Below are 6416 nucleotides of genomic sequence, written 5' to 3' on the forward strand. Positions count from 1 at the left end.
TGATGCCTCTAGCACTGTGATGCAGTGCCTTACACTGCTGCGCCACTCGGGAGCAAAATGTATACGTCTCCAACAACTCTGTGGCTGATTTGCTGATCTCCCTCTCTTCGCATTCCTCTCTCTCTCCTCTTTTTCTCTATCTCTCGCTCTCTGATCTTTATTTACCGTATTCACTCTCCTCCCTCTGTGACTATATGGACCTCAGACAGACAGACAGACAGACAGACAGACAGACAGACAGACAGACAGACAGACAGACAGACAGACAGACAGACAGACAGACAGACAGACAGACAGGACAAGACAGGAAGCGGGGTGTTGCACAACCCCTCTTCCATTTCCCCTCGGCCCCCTCTGCCCTGCTCTGTTTCGAGGAACCCTGGGACCACAGCTCATGTAAACAGAAACCTGATCCCAGTGCGCTGGCTCAGGTTGCGCTCCCCTCGTAGACCCGCTGGCCACTGGTGATACGAGATCCGCCTGGGCTTTGGGAACGGGGCTTATCAGATGCCTTCCAAAAGGCCCCCTCTCTTCCCGTCTCAGAGCACATCTGGTGCCTCTGCAGGGAGCACAGACAGTGAAGGGAACACTGTCCCTTGGGTTCCCTCTGGAGGGGACCCAGACCCTCACTATTCCCCCTGAAATCCACTTACCAAAATGGCAGGGACTCAAGACGGTATTTATAGGCCTAAAGTTACAATCCCCACATCTGGATCCAATCATAAGAAGGGCAATTTGGTGTACCCTTAATGTATCATTATTTGCATTACTGTTCATAGAGGGATGATTATAGTGTATTGTCCCTGCCAATTTAGAAAATTATCGAGAACGTTTGTGCGGTACAAACAGGTTCCCCCCATAAATTCACAATGGGCGGTTATATAAGGTCTTGGATTATGCGATACTTTGACTTGCCACCAGAGGGCGATATTACCATATTTTCTGTTGAGGCAAATTGGCTTACCATTTGGATGCTTGTTTAGACTATGGAGTCACGCTTCCAGCACGCCGACAGTGTAATGCATCTCGGTACACCATCATTACATTCATTTCCAATGAAACGCTGCGTTTGCCTTGCAGCATTGCGTTGCAGAGGCAGTTTCAGTGCGTTCGGTGTGGTGCATACTTTGGATTTATCGAACGTATGCGTCAAACTGTATGCGTAGACGGCTTAACAGAAAATGTATCAGAATGTGAATGTTGAACTTTTGTTCCATACATATCCAGATGATGCTGCGTTCGAAGCGTTAGGCTACCTCTGCCGATGAAACCCATGTGTATTTGACCCATTAGATTTGCATACATATAACGCTCGGACAGAACATTTTGAGATAACTCTATGCGTCATAGGAACCTGTCCATACAATGGTAAAACAAAAACCAAAGACGCAGGTAGCCTAATATAATCCACATAGGACCATAAATAGGTTCATTACCAACTATAGCCAGGAGATGTCACCGTTGGTCAAAAGTAATGTCGCGTTCAGTAAGACATAAGGTTTTGGAACGTTCAGATGTAATAGATATACGATGTAGGCTAGAACAGACATGACTCTGGCATGTAAAATAAGAATCTCTAACTGCAATATTCGACAATATTTGGCAACTTTATGTGGCTTCATTTGGATGTTAAAATCTGATAATAACTGAATTGAAGTTGGCCCGTGTAGCAGACCTTTCCATCCAATTGCATTATATAATGGGTTTAATAGCCATATTTTGTTTGGTTGTAGTCCAATGAATGCTTCCGAATTTTGCCTTCCCACTGATGACACATACTCTAATTAAATCATCTATTAAAATAAATGTATGAAATACATACAATCCATGTGGATTTTAACGACGCATATGTTCAATATAAAAACAAATATGTGTATCACATGCTTTTACAGTGGGCTACATTGTTATTTTGTTTATAGGTTGTTTGTGTATGTGACCAAGTTTCAACGTCACACGTCAGTCATGATGCTGGTATAAAACCTTGGTCCGACTATTTCAGTGATCACATTTTCAGAGGGACTGTGGCTGCGCTTGAAGTTGTGGCCAAGATCATCATCAGGATGTCAAAAATGACAGTTGTTCATCTTGGAGTGATTGTCTTCGCCATATATTTATCGACACAGGTATGACAAATACATGTATTATTCATATTAAAAAGAAAAATACTTTTTTTAAATTAAGTAATTCGCTTTTCATTTGCTTGCGGTATTTTTGTGGTAGGTTATTAATTCGATAGTTTATAACACATTGTTTTTGATTAGGTTTTATATGGCTTTAGTGGACAGGACTTAAAGTAGCCTAATAGCTAGCCCATTAGGGTATTCGTTACTTCTCATTTATAGGCCTAAACATATACATCATATAATTTCGGTGTCTTTTCTGCAATTATCCCACATTTATTTCTTGTATCACTTTGTTATAAAAACACTTAGGCGAATTAATTATTTAAACCCACGGTACACCTGAGTCTTTCCAAGGGTTAAAGTTTATGTCAGTGCAGCGCGCTAAAACGAAACCTGAAACGGGTAGCAAAGACCAACAGTTTGCGCGTCTGTCTGCTTTTGGACTATCATTCTCTCTTTGTATGGTGTTACTGGCCAATGCAATACGTGGTTGTGACCCAGATAGGCTAGTCACACATAGCAATTCAAAAAATATATAGATTTTCCTAATTATTGCCAGTGTATGTCTGTAATTTAAAGGTGCATTGCGTTTTATTTGCTATTTTAATTTCCATTCCATGGAAATGTGCTTGGCTTGGATAGGCAACTGATATTTGATCTAATCCAGGGGTTTCCTGTGGGATTTGACATGAAAAGTTGGACTACAAAATTGTTCAATCAGTACCCAGCTAGCACAACTTCTGAGAACTATGTTTCTGAGCTTGGTGAGAGCATGGTTGAACTGTGGTTATTTAGCATACAACCTCCCCACAACTTTCTGGAAATTGTGCAGTATAGTTGCTTGGCTTTGGCACATTTAAGGAACATTCTTTTCTTGGTATTTCATTACTTTAACAGAACGTTTCGTGAAAGTTCAAACATGGTTACATTAATTTCAATTTTGGTTATGTTCCAGGAACGTTCTCCAACTGTTTGACTGTTAGGAATGTTGTCAATGTTAAGAGAACTTTAAGAAACAACTTTCTGTGTGGATTTCAGTACTTCAGCATAATGTTTCCTCATGGTTCTATTAATGTCATGTTCTCAATTGTTTTGAGAACATTAAGATTCCTTTCCAAAAAAATTAACATTAGTAACCGTCAAAAAACATTCTTAGAATGTAATTTAAAAACGCATACATTCCGTTCTCAGCATCCACAACTCTATCTGCTATCACGTGAAGTTTGTTCAGGTGTTGGCCACTCACACTAACTGGCCACACCTGATCTTAATGAGTTTCCTTTGAAATTGGGTCTGTTTGAATATATTCAAATGAACAGCTTTTTGTGTATATATAATATGGAACGCTAGCTCCATCCTGGTGGCGGCATGAACTAATTCCATGCATAGAGAACAGAAGGTTGTAGAATCTCACTGAGGCTATGTCACAAAAGTGTTTGCATGATCAATGCCTAAGAAAATTACACTTTCATGTGTCCTATCTGTGCTTTGAGAAAAAAAAGAAGCTAGCAGTGTTAAGTCTTCAAACATTCAGGGAACGTTAAGGAAGTTATTCAAAAACCTGTACATTCTATTCTCAGAGTGTTAATAAAACCTTCATGGAACCACAGTAAATTGTTCTCAGAACCTCACTCCAACCTAAAAATAAATGTTCCCAGAACAGGCAATTCTTACTTGTTCTCAGAACATAAACAAAATAAGTTAACTTTTTACTGGTCAGGACACAAATGTGAAACCACAAACATGCATTCCCAGAACGTCCAAGGAACCATATGTGCTAGCTGGGATAATTACGTTCCGCAAACCTTAATGGCCATTTCATTGTAATATCTACATCGCAATCCATTGTTTTACACGCTTGGCCTAGAATACCCATGCCACTATAGCTGGTGTTCAACCTATTGTGTGCTAGTTTTTCACAGCCAGCCTTCCACAACCGAAATTTCACAACTGTGTCAACATTTCACAAGTCCTCTAGATATTACATCATATTGAAGATGTCCGATTTGGCTGAAATGTGCTTTGTCATGGATCAATGAGGAATTGTTCCAATTCTGTAGAATTACGTTTTGAGTTTCCGCTTAACCAAGCCTCTTCCTGGTTGCCTGCAGGTGGTCTCCCAAAACACAACAGGATCCACATGGGTTAACGCGACAAGTGCGGGCTCCAGCGTCAATTCCACCACCATGGCCACAGACACATACAGCAGCTCGGCCAACTCCACCTCCCCTACCGGAGCGGGCGTGTCACTGCAGTCCAGCCCCTTCTCTCACCTGCTCCCCACCGTCATGGCGACCTCCCTCCTGCACCGTTACTGTTGAACCCTTGATCCACCGCCCTATTACCATCACCACCACCACTCCCCTCAACCGCACTGAACAGAGACCACTAGGCTCACATCTAAGATTTCACCCCACCCACTCATTTGCCCAAAAGAAAGAAAATCCTAGTGCTGCCATTTTTCTCCGAAGGGGGAGTGTAACGTCAGTTGGAGAGGAAGCTGCCACCATCACCACCCCTTTCAAATCACTTATGGAGAATCAAAGGAATGGCACTCTTCAACATGGCTTCCTGCTCCAGCACTATACTCCATCATCCCTCAAGACCTGTGTTTCCATAGCAACTCCACCAAAACATCCTGGTTATCAGTCTGTGGAATGCTGGGGGATGTAGGCCTGGAGGATGCAGGTGGTTGTCATGTCACATGTCTCTCAAAAGGTGGACCACTTTGGTGTACAGAAGTTCTAATCGTAGTTTTTAATTATACCTAGGAAAATAATCTGAAATGTGTTTTGTATGTGCCCAAAGTGAAGGTTGTGCATAGGAGATTATTAATAAAGAAATTCAAACCTCTTTTAATTAAAATATTTTAAATGGGGTTTTCACGATTTGGTGCTTTTTAGTTTGTGTTATTGGCAATGTACCAGAATGTGTTGTACGTGAAGAGAATAACCTTGACACTGGACTTGAGTCTGTATGCATAGTGATTTCTAAAGATTTTCTGGTCTTTTTCAAGGAGGATATAACTGGCATATCTTCCTTTCAATGCATGGGTTGGTCATAACAAAATGACTGTACTGTAACCACGTGGGAAAGGATGACACATGTATATTCCCCCTTATAGTTTATATTTTGTATAAATGGCAATGTTAGTTTTTGTTAGCTCTTCCGAATGAATGGTACAGAATAACAATGTACAATAAATTATAATAAATTATATTTTGTGTCCTCCTTGGATTACTGTTTGAAGGTGGTTTGTTGGTTGATACTGAACTGGGTCACTGGGTTCAATGAGTTGGCATTTTGAAGATTCTCTATTTAGGAACCCCTTTTGGAGGGCAAAAGTTCCATGTAGCTTCTAACTTCTGTAAACTCTTTGTAATTTCAAACTACCAAATCTTGTTTTAAGATTTCTGGCTTGTTCATTGATCCAGCCCTCAAACACTCCTCTAGGTCTGTCACCTCTACTTTGATCCATCATCTCTCGCAATCGATCTCGGTCCATTACATCCTAATGTAGTTTCCTATAGGGGTCCAACAGCAGCAGCCAGATTATTTATTGAGCTGCCACTTTGTCTAGACAGCAACTGCTGAGCTGGCTGCATGGGCCTGAGCTAGACTCTGCATTCTATGATGCCCCCTCGATCTCTAGTCCAGTGACACGCACTACAAAATAGTTATGACCATGTTCTCTAGATGTCCGTTTTTGACTGGGGTCCTAAGAATGCCACATTTATCACTTTTTAACCCTAAGGCACTGACTTTTTTTATGCACTTGCCAAGAGTTGGAGTGGGTCCCCCAAAGGTATATTATTTACTATTTGATTAGGTAATGAGATGCTTTCCGAAGTCTACCCAACACTGTCTAGTCTTTGCCTCAGTGCTGCATACTCATGAGGACGGCTGCAGAGAATGGGGGAAAAATACTTTCATACTCACAGGGATGCAGCTTCATGGCTAGAACCATCTTAAAGGCATAGTTCACTTAATGTAGTTTGTTCCAAACAATTGTCCATGTCAGCAGTCAAGAATTTCAAGAGAGCACTTTCAGTATGTAGCAAAAACTCAGTTTTGCAGTGAACTATCCCTTTAATACAGATATTGTTCTAATATGTAGGCTAATTTTAAAAAGGGACTACAACTACGTCGACGGCCATTTTGTGTCCCAGCAGACAAATATGGATTAACATCCAATTTTCGTTGTTGAATTATACCAGAAAAAGTAACCAAAACGTCACTGGTTTGAACGAGGCACATAACCTTCGTTTGCTCCAGGGGCGCGCCATACTATGT

The sequence above is a fragment of the Salmo salar genome, chromosome 06 (assembly GCF_965601325.2).
Source record: "Salmo salar chromosome 06, fSalSal1, whole genome shotgun sequence".
Taxonomy (NCBI): Eukaryota; Metazoa; Chordata; class Actinopteri; order Salmoniformes; family Salmonidae; genus Salmo; species Salmo salar.